The 15215-nt window shown below is 46.1% G+C and overlaps 1 protein-coding gene across 1 annotated transcript in view; it reads right to left on the bottom strand.

Annotated features, from left to right (window-relative positions):
• The window catches only part of PTAFR (platelet activating factor receptor), a 45961-nt gene extending 36092 nt beyond the window's left edge, over positions 1-9869 (bottom strand). The window contains exon 1 of the mRNA XM_044938064.2: positions 9846-9869. The gene's annotated coding sequence lies outside the window, so the exon portion shown is untranslated. The remainder of the gene's footprint in view (positions 1-9845) is intronic.
• Between the last annotated feature and the right edge of the window lie 5346 nt (positions 9870-15215).

Below are 15215 nucleotides of genomic sequence, written 5' to 3'. Positions count from 1 at the left end.
CCTATGTCCCAACTACTGAGATGGAGCTCTAGATCAGCAACAGTAGAAAACCCAGGAGCTGCAACAAAGATCCAGTGCAGCCAAAATAAAAAATAATTAAATATTGTAAATAGGCATTTGACTCTAGCAGCCATTCTCACCAGGGGCTACTTTCCCTTCCAAAGACATGTGTCCGTGTCTGGACACATCTTTGGTTGTCACAGGTGGCAGGAAGTGGGGGACTGGGGTGCTGCTCACATCTAGTGGGCAGAAGCCAGCAAGGCTGCCAACCAACCTACAAGGCACAGAGCAGTCCCTGCAACAAAAGTGTATTTGGCTCAACATATTAACAGTGCTGAGGTTGAGAAACTCAGGCTTATGTCATCTTCATTCCAAAGAGTTTATATATTCAAGCTGGCCTTAAAAAGCTTTTGAGGGAATTCCCTGTGGACCAGTGGACCCTCTGGACTCCTCCATCTCACTGCTCTGGCCCGGGTTCAGTTTCTGGTCAGGAAACTAAAAATCCCACAAACCGTGAAGCCAAAAAATAAAAAAATATCTTTGGGGAATCTTGTCATCAGGAAAATAAGGGATTGCTTATTTGAAGAGTGGCCTTATGTTTGGGTTTATAAGAGATTTTAAAGTTTCCTTCATCAACCAAATATTTTCAATGAATAAATTTACCTTAAACTCTAAATGATGATAGTTGATTGCTAGATTGATCAATCAGTCCAAAATCTGACCACCTTTCACCATCTGCACTTTCACGGCTCAGGTCCAAGCCACCATCATGTCTCACCTGGATGTGGCCCCTCACTGTTCTCCCTGCTTCCACCATCACACCTCTTTTGTTCTGCACTTCAGTCGTGTCCGACTCTGTGCAACCCCATAGACGGCAGCCCACCAGGCTCCCCCATCCCTGGGATTCTCCAGGCAAGAACACTGGAGTGGGTTGCCATTTCCTTCTCCAGTGCTTGAAAGTGAAAAGTGAAAGTGAAGTCGTTCAGTCGTGTCCGACCCTCAGCAACCCCATGAACTGCAGCCCTCCAGGCTCCTCCGTCCATGGGATTTTCCAGGCAAGAGTACTGGAGTGGGGTGTTCTCAACACTGTAGTGCAGTTGAGCCTGTTAAATGTCATCATCAGTCAGATCATATCATTCCTCTGCTCAAAACCCACCAGTGACTTCCACCTCACTTAGAGCAAAAGTTGAAGTCCTAGATGTCCCTGGTGGTCCAGTGGTTAAGAATCCACCTGCCAACGCAGGGCACATGGGTTTGTTCCCTGATCCAGGAAGATCCCACATGCCTCAGGGCAATTAAGTCCGTGTGCTGAAACTAACTGAGCCTGTGTTTAGGGCCTGCATGCTCTAACAAGAGAAAGAATTCAGTGAGAAGCCTGTGTGCTGCAACCAGAGAACGCACTCACAGCAACAAAGACCCAGTGCAGCCAAAAAATAAATAAATAAAATTATCTTTTTAAAAGCCAAAGTCCTTTAAAATGCCCCCAAGGGCATACAAGACCTGAACTCATCTCCAACTTCTCACTCCCCCACCCCCAAGTCAGACCACTTTGCTGATCTCCAGCAGCACACCAGGCATGCGCCTGCCTCAGCTTTTTTACCAGCTGTTCTCTCGGCCTAGAATTCTCCTCCCCAGACACCCAGAGTTCAGGTCTTTACTCAGTTGCCACCTCCTCAATAAGGCTTCCCCAGTTACTTAAACAAATTGCAGCCATTCACTAACATGCCTAGGCCCTCCTACCTTGCTTTATTTTTCTCCACAGCACTTATCACATTTAACACATCGTATATTTCACTTGTTTACTTTGCTTATTATCTATGTCCCCAACTAGGTTGTAAGTTCCTTGAGAGCAGGGATTTGTTTGTTGATTACAGTACTGTATCCAATTACCTGGAACACTGCCTGGCACATGGCAGGTGCTCCTTGATTAAGTTTACTGAACGAATGAATAAGGTTAAAAAGACAATGTGACTTATCCAAAGCAACATAGCTGGTAGATGAAACAGGAATTAGAGTCCAGATACATTAAACTCTATATACCCTAAACCCTAGTTCAGTCCTGCACGGCTCCTTTTTAAAATAATTTTATTTATTTATTTATTTGTTGTTGACTGTGCCGAGCCTTCACTGCTGCTCGGGTGTTTCTCTAGTTGTGGCAAGCGGGGGCTGCTCTCTAGTTGAGGTGCGTGGGTTTCTCACTGCAGTGGCTTCTCTTGCTGTGGAGCACAGACTCTACGCGTGCGGGCTTCAGTAGTTGTGGCACGTGGGATCTAGAGCACAGGCTCAGTAGTTGTGGCATACAGGCTTAGTCGGTCCACGGCATCTTCCTGGACCAGGGATCAAATGCGTGTCTCCCTCATTGGCAGGCAGATTCTTTACCACTGAGTCACGAGGGAAGCCCTGCACACCTGTTATAAAGGCTCTGGTGACTTCATTCTGCTCTCTCAAGCTATCCTTCACTCAGAGTGATGTGGACACTTTCTTTCTGGGAACAATCCTTTCCTCACCCATCGGTGGAGGATGTGTGAGGAAGAGCATCAGAGAAAAGAGCATGGGTTCTAGAATCAAAGACACTTGAGTTCAAAACCTTGACTGCCACCAAGTCTCTGTTTGAATTTGGAAAAGCCAACTTACCTCTTCAAACTTGTTTCAGAATCTGCAAACTGGGAATATCATAAGTACTTAACTCTGTTGTGACGAATACGTGACAAAAAAAAAGTTATGAAGATTGAAAAAGAAAAGCAAATCATTTTCACATGCAATATGATTTATAGAAAAATTAAAGCTATTCCATGGGAAAATTATTAGAATCAATAAAAGACCTCAGTAAGATTTCTGGATATAAAATCAATAATAAAAATCATTTATGTTCCAGAGTTTCTCTGATGATCCAGTGGTTAGGACTCAGTGCTTTCACTGCTGTGGCCAGGGTTCAGCCCCTGGTCAGAAAACATGGATTCTGCAACCCATGAAGTGTGGCCAAAAAGAAAAAAAATCAATCATGTTCCTATAAACAAGCAACAAACAGAAAATGTCATTTTTTAAGACCCAATTTATGATACCAAGAAAACTATGTTGGCCTAAGATGTATTGAGTCTTAATGGAGGAAATTATAAAATTATTGAAAAATAGCTAAATGAGAACTAGATGCTGAAAAAATCAAAAAGGAAATCAAAATATACCTAGAAAAAATTACAATGAAAACACAACTCAAAACCTATGGGATGCAATAAAAGCAGTACTAAGAGGAAAGCTGATACAAGCCTACCTCAAGAAACAAGAGAAACATCAAATAAATGATATAACCTTACACCTAAAGCAACTAGAAAAAGAAGAACAAAAAACCCCACAAAGTCAATAGAAGGAAAGAAATCATAAAAATCAGAGCAAAAATAAATGAAAAAGAAATCAAGAAGAATTAGATGAATGGGTAAATGCAAAATATTCATTCACGGAATCGTCAGTATCATAAAGATGTAAGTTCTTCCCAATTAAATCAATAAGCTCAGTGCCAGTTCACTCAAAATCCAAATAGATATTAATTAACTATTTGCTAGGAGTACTTTCACAATGTATATATATCAAATCACTATGATGTACATCTTAAATATCTTACAATTACATTTGTCAATCATACCTCAATAAAGCTGGGGTAAAAATAACATGTAAAGCACTCCAAAAAAAAAAAAAAATCCCAATAGAGTTGTGCAAGGAACTTTACAAGCTGATCCTAAAATTCCTAAAATTCCAGATGAAAAAGTAAAGAGCCAAGACTAGCCAACACAAGTTTGATGCACACAAGAACATAGACACATGATAGAATTTCTGCTATCTCATGTTGTTGTTGTTTTCATTTGCTAAGTCACATCTGACTCTTTGCAACCCCCTGGACTGCAGCATGCCAGGCTTCTCTGTCCATCACTATCTCTCTGAGTTTACTCAAACTGATGTCCATTGAGTCAGTGATGCCATCCAACCATCTCATCCTTTGTTGCCATCTTCTCCTCTTGCCCTCAGTTTTTCTCAGCATCACGGTCTTTTCCAATGAGTCAGTTCTTCACATCAGGTGGCTGAAGTACCGGAGCTTCAGCTTCAGCATCGGTCCTTCCAATGAATATTCAGGACTGATTTCCTTTAGGATGAACTGGTTTGATCTTCTTGCAGTCCAAGGGACTCTCAAGAGTCTTCTCTACCACCAGAGTTCAAAAGCATCAATTCTTCAGCGCTCAGCCTTCTTTATGGTCCAACTCTCACATCCATACATGACTACTGAAAAACCATAGCTTTGACCATATGGACCTTTGTCGGCATAGTGACGTCTTTGCCTTTTAAAACACTGTCTAGGTTTGACATAGCTATTCTTCCAAGGAGCAAGCATCTTTTAACAAGTCTTAGTATAATGTTATAGTAGTAAGACAGGGTAGTATTAACAAAGGGACAAGCAGATAGACAAAAGGAATAGAATAGAGATACTGGAAAGAGAGATCACAAAAAGAGATCATAAACATGGAAATTTGATATATATGACAGAGTTGCCATTACAGATCAGTAGAATAGATACTCGGAGAAGGCAATGGCACCCCACTCCAGTACTCTTGCCTGGAAAATCCCATGGACGGAGGAGCCTGGTGGGCTGCAGTCCATGGGGTCGCTAAGAGTTGGACACGACTGAGTGACTTCACTTTCACTTTTCCCTTTCATGCATTGGAGAAGGAAATGGCAACCCACTCCAGTGTTCCTGCCTGGAGAATCCCAGGGACGGGGGAGCCTGGTGGGCTGCCATCTATGGGGTTGCACAGAGTCGGACACGACTGAAGTGACTTAGCAGCAGCAGCAGCAGAGTAGATACTTGTGAAAATAATTGGCTATCCATTAGGGGGAAAATACAACAAAATTAGATTCCTACCTCACACCATATCCAGAATTAAACTTCTATTGACATAAAGAACTAGCTATGATGATAAAAAACTTTGTATAGAGGAAAATATCTTTATGAGCTAAGGGTCAGGGAAATTGTACAGATTTGATCATTAGTCAAGGAGTTAAGATCCCACATGCCTCACAGCCAAAAAGCCAGAGCATAAACAGAAACAATATTGTAATAAATTCAATAAAGACTTTAAAAATTACCCACATAAAAAAATCTTTAAAAAAAGAAAAAATTAAGACATAGAAATTATTAATATTATAACAAGAAAAACTGGATAAATGCGATCATCTAAAGTTAAAAACTGCATACTTCAAAGGATACTATAAAAGTAGTAAAGAGATAAGTCACAGACCGGGAGAAGATATTTATATCATATGTATCAAAGGATTTTCAAGCATAATATGATAGTAATTCCTAAAAACCAGTAACTTAAAGAAAAGCCCAATAGAAAAAATGGGTAAAGAAAGAAGTAGGCAGTTTACAAAAGAAAAAGCCTGAAGGCTAACAAACATAAAAAATGGTCAAAAGATATGGTCAAAATATGGTCAAAAATATGGTTTCAGAAAAATCGGGAGTTCAAGTTTAAACAAACCTACCATGTTGGAAAAAATGAAAGTCTGCCAGTTCCAAGTACTGAGGAGGATGTAGAACAGTGGAAACCCTCATTACACCGATAAAAAGAAATGACAAATGGCGCCACCATTTTGGAAATTAATTTCATACTAAAGTTTAATGTGCACATTCTTCTTAGGTTCGCACTGGAGATATTAATATTTGTATGTTTCTCAATGTAATCCTGTACATCAGTGTAATCCTATACATATGTTAAAATGAACAGAGCTACATGTAATAACCTGGATAATAAACATAATACTAAACTAAAAAAGCGAGCTGCAGAAGGATGTATATAACATGATACTGTTTCCTAAGACTTTAAACATTATTATTATTGGTGGGCACAATACAGATGCATCAATAGATAAAGACAGATTCAGGTTATGATTACGTCTGGGGAGAGAGGGAGGGAGCAGGGTTAGTAAGGATACACAGAAGGCTTCTATTATATCTTCAATATTCTAGTTAACTCAGCAGTAGGTGCACAGGATTTTGTAATAGGTATTTATAAATATACCCGAGCCTAGGATTTGCAGAGATAATTTGGAGAAAGAGAAGTCAAGAAAGCGGTTGGTGGTGGTTCAGTGGTTAAGAATCCACTTGCCAGTGCAGGGGACATAAGTTCGATCCCTGGTTCTGGAAGACCTCATACGTCAAGGAGCAATCAAGCCCGTAGGCCATAACTACTGAGCCTGTGCTCCAGAGCCCAACATCTTCAGCAGTAGAAGCCACCAAAATGAGATGGTCCCAGTTCCCACCACTAAAGAGGGTCCACTCAGCAACGAAGACCCAGCGCAGCCAAAATAATTAATAAAAAGAAAAAAGGAAATTGTATATCAAGATTTATAATAAAGTTACAGTAATTAAAATAGGATGGGGAATTCCCTGGTGATCCAGTGGTTAGGACTTGGAGATTTCACTGCCATGAGCCTGGATTTAATACTCCCTCATAGCTCAGTTGGTAAAGAATCCACCTGCAAGGCTGGAGACCCCAGTTCGATTCCTGTGTCGGGAAGATCCCCTGGAGAAGGGATAGGCTACCTACTCCAGTATTCTTGGGCTTCCCTGTGGCTTAGCTGGTAAAGAATCCCCCTGCAATGCAGGAGACCTAGGTTCTATCTCTGGGTTGGGAAGATCCCCTGGAGAAGGGAAAGGCTACCTACTCCAGTATTCTGCCCTGAAGAATTCCATGGACTGTATAGTCCATGGGGTTGCAAAGAGTCGGTCACGACTGAGCGACTTTCACTTTCAGGGAACTAAGATCTGTCAAGTTAGCCCCGCAAGCGGTACTGCCAAAAAAAAAAAAAAAAAAAATAGGACAAGGTTAGACAAATAGTGCAAATGGGCAGAATAGAGAAAGAATCACTGGAGGAGGGGGATGACTACAAAACCAGAGACCTCAGAGCCTGTAAGTCACTGGGGAGGCAGGCTCATTCACCATCCCGGGGATGGCAGCCCTGATGCTCAGCCATCCTGAAACCTCCATGACTCCTCATCATAGCCTCAGTTTCTCTCTCTGACTCTCCCACTTACTCACCTTCCCTCAAACTTTGGGAGGTTGAATCCCATCTCTGCCTCTTAACATGGTCCCCTGAGCCTCTTCATCTATGAAGCGGGAATGACACCTCCAACCTCATCGTGGAATTAGGTCTGGAGCTAATTCCTGGACTGTGCCTGGCCGCGGGTCCGTGCCTGGCCGCGGATCCTGACTCTCCTCACTCCTCTCCCTTGTCTCCTCTCTCTCTCTGTCTCCCTCCTTTGGTCAGGGCTGAGTCCCACGGGCTCCCCATCTCCAGCCTGGGCACAACTTGGACAGCAGTGAGAACTGCTCCCCTTCCCCTCGCTTGTAAGAGGGGTCACCTCATCCTGCACTGGATCCTGAAAGGAAGCCTCAGGGGTGGGGCAGGGCCCCCAGGGGTGAGATACGGGGAGAAGATTCAGGCTCAGGGGACTCAAGGGAGCGGGTCTCCCTGACAATTTAGGGCAAGAGAGGACTTAGGCTGGAAGGAGCCCTCCGTTTTCCAGCCCCCACTGCTCACCCTGCTAGACCGCCCCGTTAAAAGCCAGGCTGGGAATTTCCTGGCGATCCCGTGGTTAGGCACTTTCACTGCTGAGGACCCGGTTTCAATCCCTGTTTGGGGAAGAGAATGAAATCGGGTGTTCTGAGAACAAGGATAAGAGGGAATCATTTCACTGTGCGTTCTTTCTTTCATATCTACCGAACTTTTAACTGGCTCCTTTGTGACCTCTTTATAAAAACTTTTTTTTTAATTTAATAAATAAAAAAGAGATGGAGTCTGAGGTCAGAGTTGAAGTGGTAGTGGCTCAGTCATCTCTGCCTCGTCACAATCCCATGAACTGTAGCCCGCCAGACTCCTCTGTCCATGGAATTCTCCAGGCAAGAATACTGGAATGGGTAGCCATTCCTTTCTCCAAAAGTGAAACTGTTAGTCACTCAGACTTGCTGCTAAGTTGCTTCAGTCGTGTCTGAGTCTGTGCGACCCCATAGACAGAAGCCCACCAGGCTCCCCCGTCCTTGGGATTCTCCAGGCAAGAATACTGGAGTGGGTTGCCATTTCCTTCTCCAATGCATGAAAGTGAAAAGTGAAAAGGAAGTTGCTCAGTCGTGTCCGACTCTTAGCGACCCCATGGACTACAGCCTACCAGGCTCCTCAATCCATGGGATTTTCCAGGCAAGAGTACTGGAGTGGGGTGCCATTACCTTCTCTGAAGACTTACCTAGATCTAAATTCCATTGCTGCCTGCTAGCTGTGGCATATCAGGCAAGTTTCTTAACCTCTCTGAACATCTATGGAAACATAGCTACAAAATGAGGGTTATAATACAGTATCTATCTACTTCATAAAGGTGGTGGTAGTTTAGTTGCTAAGTCGTGTCTGACTCTTGTGACCCCACGGACTATAGCCTGCCAGGCTCCTCTCTCCATGGGATTTTGCAGGCAAGAATACTGGAGGGGGTTGCCATTTCCTTCTCCAGGGGATCTGCCCGACTCAGGAATCAAACCCAGGTCTCCTGCATTGCAGGCAGATTCTTTACCGACTGAGCTATGAGGGAAATATTGTATTACTTCATAAAGGTATCACATAATTAAATAAGATAGTACTCAGGAAAGCAGTGAGCTTGGTGTCTGACCCCCGGTAGGCATGTGATAAATGTTAGCTAGATTTTTTAATATCAGCTTGTGCAGAGTCCCAGGATCATCAGGAAGCAGCAGTCAGACAGCCAGGAGAGGCGTCCCCCCAGCCCATCATGCTCCATGATGTGGCCAGGACCCCCAGCTCTGCTCCTGGCTGCCCCCTCCCTGCCCCTGCGCACAAGCAGAGCCCAAGGTGGGAGGCGAGAAGTGGGGATAGCATTGCTGACTGGGACCCAGCCCCCGCCTTAGCTGAGCAGTGCCACCAAGGATCTCGGGGCCCTGTTTGGGGGTGTGAGGAGCTTCTAGGATATGTGTGTGTGATTGCAGTGATCTCTATATATGTGTGCATGTGTCTGTGTGGAGTAGGTTAGTTTGCTGTGAGTGAGGAGTGGAGGGTCTTTCATGTCTGGGCTTCTTACGTCCTGCAAGGGTTCATGTGTTGTGTGAAAGTAAAAGTTTTAGTGGCTCAGTCGTGTCTGACTCTTTGCGACCTCACGGACTGCAGCCCGCCAGGCTCCTCTGTCCATGTGGATTCTCCAGGCAAGAATACTGGAGTGAGTTGCCATGCCCTCCTCCAGGGGATCTTCCCGACCCAGGGATCAAACCCAGGTCTGCTGCATTGCAGGCAGATTCTTTCCCCTCTGAGCCACCAGGGAAGCCCTCATGTTATGAGTTGGTGCTATTGTACACGTTGTGTGTCTGTAAGGATGTATTTCGTTCTGTGGGATATACATCCCATGAGGGACTGTTGTGTCAACTGTGACAGCGTGTGTGTTGTGTGTCGTGAGGAGTCACGGGTTGAGTCAGCAGATGCTAAGGGTCTGTCGTACGATGTGTATTTGTGAAGGGCCGTGGATGGTGTCTGTGTGGGATGACGCTGTGTTTTCTATCAAGTGTGTGAGGAAATGCCATGTCTGTTGGTGACTGTGTGTGATAAATGTCTGTGAGGAGTGAAAGGATGTGTCCTCTGTCTGTGAGTCATAAGGCTGTTGGGTGTCCATGAGGGGGTGCTGAGGGGAGGGAAATCTGATGTAACCCAGCTCCGCAGGCCCCTCCAGAGCCTGACCAGCCTCAAGGATCCTGAGGAGCAGCCAGACAAAGCAGCCAAACCTGACCCTCTCACCCAGACCACCAGCCTCTTACCTGAGAAACTGCAGGGACAGTGGTCCAGGAGGTGACAAAGAGGCTGAGGGGGCGGTGGGGGCCACCATCCTGCCGGCTTCTCAGGGGACTCAGGAAACGGGGCCGGGAACTGGGAGGAGGCAGAAGGCAGGCCCAGACCCAGGTGCATGACTCACTTTACGCTCCAATCCCCAGTGAGCAGTGGTGGATAAAGGATTAGGGAAGGCCTGGCTGCTGGCACTACTGGGTGGGCACAAGGCCAGGACGCCAGGTCCTTGGGTGGGGCCCCAACTCCAAGGTTACCAAAAATACCCACATCCTGCAGGGAGTCTTTCTCTGTCTCTGCACATCAGCTCAGCCAACAACATTGGACTGGTCCATCCGGTGCAGAACTGCTCTGGGAGGGAGGGCTAGGCCTGGGCTGGCAGAGGAGGAAGGAACTGGGTCCCTTGTCTCAGGGGAAGATGGGCCCTGACAAAGGTCCCAACCCTGTCTCAGGAGCCCAGGCTTCAGTGGGTGCAGTCTCGACTCCAGTGACCCCCAGGATGCTAGAAAAGGCCCAAAGCTGCTATCTGAAGATACCCCCATCTGAGGGGATGCACAGCCAGTCTTGCCCACAGGAAGCCACTGTCCACTGGGTGTGACAACCTGCCCTCAAGTGCTCCCAGCCAAGGAGGAGACAGCCTGCCCTCAAGGATGCCATTTGTTAGGGAACAGGAAATTCTTCTTCCTGAAGCCAGCTCCTTGTAAGAGAAGACACATGTCTGTCCTCATGAGCCCCCAGTTTGAGGGAAAAGAAAGATCCTTGCTCTGTGGAGTGTCTACTCTGACCATGGCAAAGTACCACAGTTCTGTCAAAGCCTAGGACTCTGCCTGGGCTCCAACTTTGCACATTCTGTGCTGAGAGTTACTCTTTATCTCCACCTTCACCACCACTGCCCACCCCCCCGGTCCCGAACCTGACCTTCCGAAATATCTGACGGGGCTTAGCAGGAAGCAAAGCTGTCAGGCCACAGAGGAAAGCAAAACTGGGCAGTGGCATTCTCAAATACTAACTCTATGAAACTAAGGTTTGACTGCTGCCTCTGGCCTTCAGCTGGAGCCTGCTCAGAACCTCAGTTTCCTGGGTCAGTAACAGTCACACATACTCCCTCCATTATCCTGACACAGCGCGTGGCATATAATAGGAACTCAGTAAGTGAACCTGTCCCCTGAGAAATCTGTATGCGGGTCAAGAAGCAGCACTTAGAACCCGACATGGAACAGCGACTGGTTCAAAACTAGGAGAGGATTACATCAAGGCTGTATATTGTCACCATGCTTGTTTAACTTCTATGCATCATGGGAAATACCAGGCTGGATGAATCACAGGCTGGAATCAAGATTGCCAAGACAAATATCAACAACCTCAGATATGTGGACGATACCCCTCTTCTTGCAGAAAGTGAAGAGGAACTAAAGAACCTCTTGCTGAGCGTGAAAGAGAAGAGTGGAAAAGCTAGCTTAAAACTCAATATTAAAAAAAACAAAGATCATGGCATCCTATCCCATTACTTCATGGCAAATAGAAGGGGAAAAAGTGGGAGCAGTGACAAATTTTCTTTTCTTGGGCTCCCAAATCACTGCATACCCTGTCTGCAGCCATGAAATTACAAGACACTTGCTCCTTGGAAGAAAAGCTATGACTAACCTAGACAGCACTTTAAAAAGCAAAGACATCACTTTGCCGACAAAGGTCCATATATTCAAAGCTATGGTTTTTCCAGTAGTCATGTACAGATGTAAGAGTTGGATCATAAAGAAGGCTGAACGCCGAAGAATTGATGCTTTCAAACTGTGGTGCTGGAGAAGACTCTTGAGAGTCCCTTGGAGAGGAAGGAGATCAAACCAGTCAATCCTAAAGGAAATCAACTTTGAATATTCATTAGAAGGACTGATGCTGAAGCTGAAGCTCCAATATTTTGGCCACCTGATGCGAAGAGCCGATTCATTGGAAAAGACCCTGATTGATGCTGGGAAGGATTGAAGGCAAAAGGAGAAGGAGGTGGTAGAGGATGAGATGATTAGATAACATCACCGACTCAATGGACATGAATTTGAGCAAACTCCAGGAGATAGTAGAGGACAGAGGAGCCTGGAATGCTGCAGTCCATGGGTTCGAAAAGAGTCAGACACAACTTAGTGACTGAACAAGTGACAACCACTTTATTTACCCAAGTTCCTGCCTAGTGTTGCTAATTGGAAGTCAAATCCATTCTCCGTATCAGACTCAATTGGAGAAACTGTTAAAAATGAAAAGCAGTTTTTAACTGTTGAAAAAAAAGGAAAGCAGTTTCTCAGATTCCACTTCAAGAGTGTTTCTGAATCAGCAGTGCTGGTTAGGGGATCCAGGAAATGCATTTTTTTTTTTTTATTAGAGTGAGGAGGGACGAGGACTACTTTATCATTATTATTTTATCTTGGCTATGCTGGGCCTTCATGGTGGCCTGCAGACTTCTCTCTAATTTCAGAGCACGGGTTAGAGCTTAGGCTCAGGGGCTTAGTTGCTCCACGGCATGTGGGATCTTAGTTTCTGGACCCGGGATCGAAACCGTGTACCCTTCATTGGGAGGTAGACTCTTAACCACTGGACCACTAGGGAAATCAGGGAAATGAATTTTTAACAAGCACCCAGATGATTCCAAGGTAGGAAGGTGGTTGCAGAGCAGGCTTGGAGGGAGGCTGGAGGAAGCCAGGGCAAGGAGAGGCCGATTATCTAAAGGCTTTTTCTAGCTAGGTTCACTTGCTCTAAGCCAGAGGTGTAAGGCGAAGATTTTGACATCTCTGGCGGAACCCCAAGCTCTCTCCACCCCGTCTACCTCCCAGTGGACTCTCTGTCGCTGCCTGAGTTTCCAATGCTGGCTGGATTAACCCGGAAGCTTGTTAAAGATCCAGTTGTCTGTCTCCTCCACCCTGAGTCCTGAATCCAAATCTTCAGGGAAACCAAAGAATGCTTTTTAACAAGTTTCCCAGGCAACATCCACCCTCTGCTTTTCCACCCAATTCCTGGAGCAGGAACCACCCTCCTGGAGGAGGGTTTGGGGAGAATACCCTGCACCCCACTGTGCCAGGCAGTGGATTCTCTGATCTCCTTCACCCTCAGGGCAGCAGATTTAAGAGATGAGGAAGCTGATGCTCAGAGAAGCTTCAAGGCTCCAGTCTGCCTGACGCCAAACACAGGCCTGTTGCCTGCAAGGTCTGTCTCCCCCATTTGCAAGGTCTGTTTTCCAATAAACAGGATCTCATTTGAGTTCATGGAACAGGGACGCAGAAGGTATTTTTAGCCTCATTTTACAGAAGAAGAGGAAGCTAAAACTCAGAGAAGCTAAAATGGACTGGCCAGGATTACAAAGCCAAGGAGGGACAAAGCAAGGTGACCCTGAGCCCCTTCTGAGCTCTTTCCTCCACACTCAGGGCCATATGTTCCCACTATCCCCAAACCCATTGGTGAGAAGCGCCGGTGACCTCCTGCAAGGGGAGAGATGAGGTGGATGTGCTAGGGTGAGGAGTCACTGAGGTTCCACCCAGGGCAGGCCCAGACCCATCCACACACACACACACACACACATGCTCTCTCTCACTCACACACACTCACACTCTCACATACACACACTCACATACACACACACACTCACACACACACACACCCACACACACACACAGTCTCACGCACACAGTCTCTCACACACACTCACAAACACACTCTCACACACACACACTCTCTCTCTCCAACCTGGAGTCTGAGAGGGGCAGAAGGTGGTGCCCATCTGTGGCAGCCCCAGACAGCCTCGAAGAGTCCACAGCCGTGGGGTTGGGGGGGTGGATTTTGAGGGGAGTTTTGAGTGTCCAGACTGATGCTTTCAGTGGTTACTCCTCATTTTTTATGTATTTTTCGGTTCCGCCAGGTCTTCATTGCTGTGCACGGACCTTCTTTAGTTGTGGCAACTGGGGGCTACTCTTTGTTGCGATACACAGGCTTCTCATCACGGTGGCCTCTCTTGCTGCGGGGCAGGGGCTCTAGAGCACGCGGGCTTCAGTAACTGCCTCTTGCAGGCTCCAGAGCGCGGACTCAGTAGTTGGGACACACAGGGTTAGTTACACGCAACAGGTGGGATCTTCCCGGATCAGGATGGAAACTGCATCCTCTGCACTGGCAGCAGGACTCTGCCACTGGACCACCAGGGAAGTCCTACACCTCGTTTTATTTATTTATTTATTTATTTTAACCAGCTATCCATCTTACTGATTTATTATTATTTTTTATTTTTTTACTTTACAATATTGTATTGGTATTGCCATACATTGACATGAATCTGCCATGGGTGTACATGTGTTCCCCATCCTGAACCCCCCTCCCACCTCCCCCCCAGTGCACCAGCCCCGAGCACCCTGTCTCATGCATCAAACCTGGACTGGCGATTCGTTTCACATGTGATAATTTACATGTTTCAATGCCATTCTCCCATATCATCCCGCCCTCGCCCTCTCCCACAGAGTCCAAAAGACTGTTCTATACATGTGTCTCTTGTGCTGTCTCGCATACAGGGTTATCGTTACCATCTTTCTAAATTCCATATATATACATTAGTATACTGTATTGGTGTTTTTCTTTCTGGCTTACTTCACTCTGTATAATAGGCTCCAGTTTCATCACCTCATTAGAACTGATTCAAATGTATTCTTTTTAATGGCTGAGTAATATTCCATTGCTACACCTCGTTTCAAAGGGATAGTTCTCACTTGACATGTGATGAAGCCAAGGCCTAAATGCCTGGGTGCGACCCCTAACTGGCTCGGTGCAGGGTGGCCCACAGGCAGCAAGCAGTGAGCTGCAAGCTGGGAGATGGGCAGTGCTGGGATCACCCGTTATTCACAGCAAACTGCAGGAAGAAGAGTTAAGTGGTTCATCTAGCCTCCCATTCTTTCTGGACCCTGGCGTGCCTCCAGCCAGCCTTTCCTGCCCAAGGAGCCCCTTCCACTATTCACGGATGAAGGGGCTGGACCAGTTGCTATGGCCATGCCTGGCCTGAGTAACATAGCTGGTTTAGTGCCTAATGCACACCTCTCTCTCAGGAAAAGTCATCGTTGAAAAGATTGCTCTGAACAGGGTTATGGGAATGGGCTGGGACCACTGCTGACCTCCCAAGTGGGTCTGTGGCTACCCTGTGCCAGAAGGGAAATGGAAAGGCGTTAGTCCATCTGGGAAAAGAGGATGTTGTGGCTGAAACCCAAATTTCTTATTATGACTTTCTGATCTCTCTGGTCTCACCTCGCCCCACTTCTCTGCTCCAAGCATGACAAAAGGGTGTTCAGTTCCATGAATTTTCTACACTCTTCCCTCCGGGGCTTTGC

The sequence above is a fragment of the Bubalus bubalis genome, chromosome 2, assembly GCF_019923935.1.
Source record: "Bubalus bubalis isolate 160015118507 breed Murrah chromosome 2, NDDB_SH_1, whole genome shotgun sequence".
NCBI lineage: Eukaryota > Metazoa > Chordata > Mammalia > Artiodactyla > Bovidae > Bubalus > Bubalus bubalis.
This window is presented reverse-complemented; position numbering and strand designations above follow the sequence as displayed.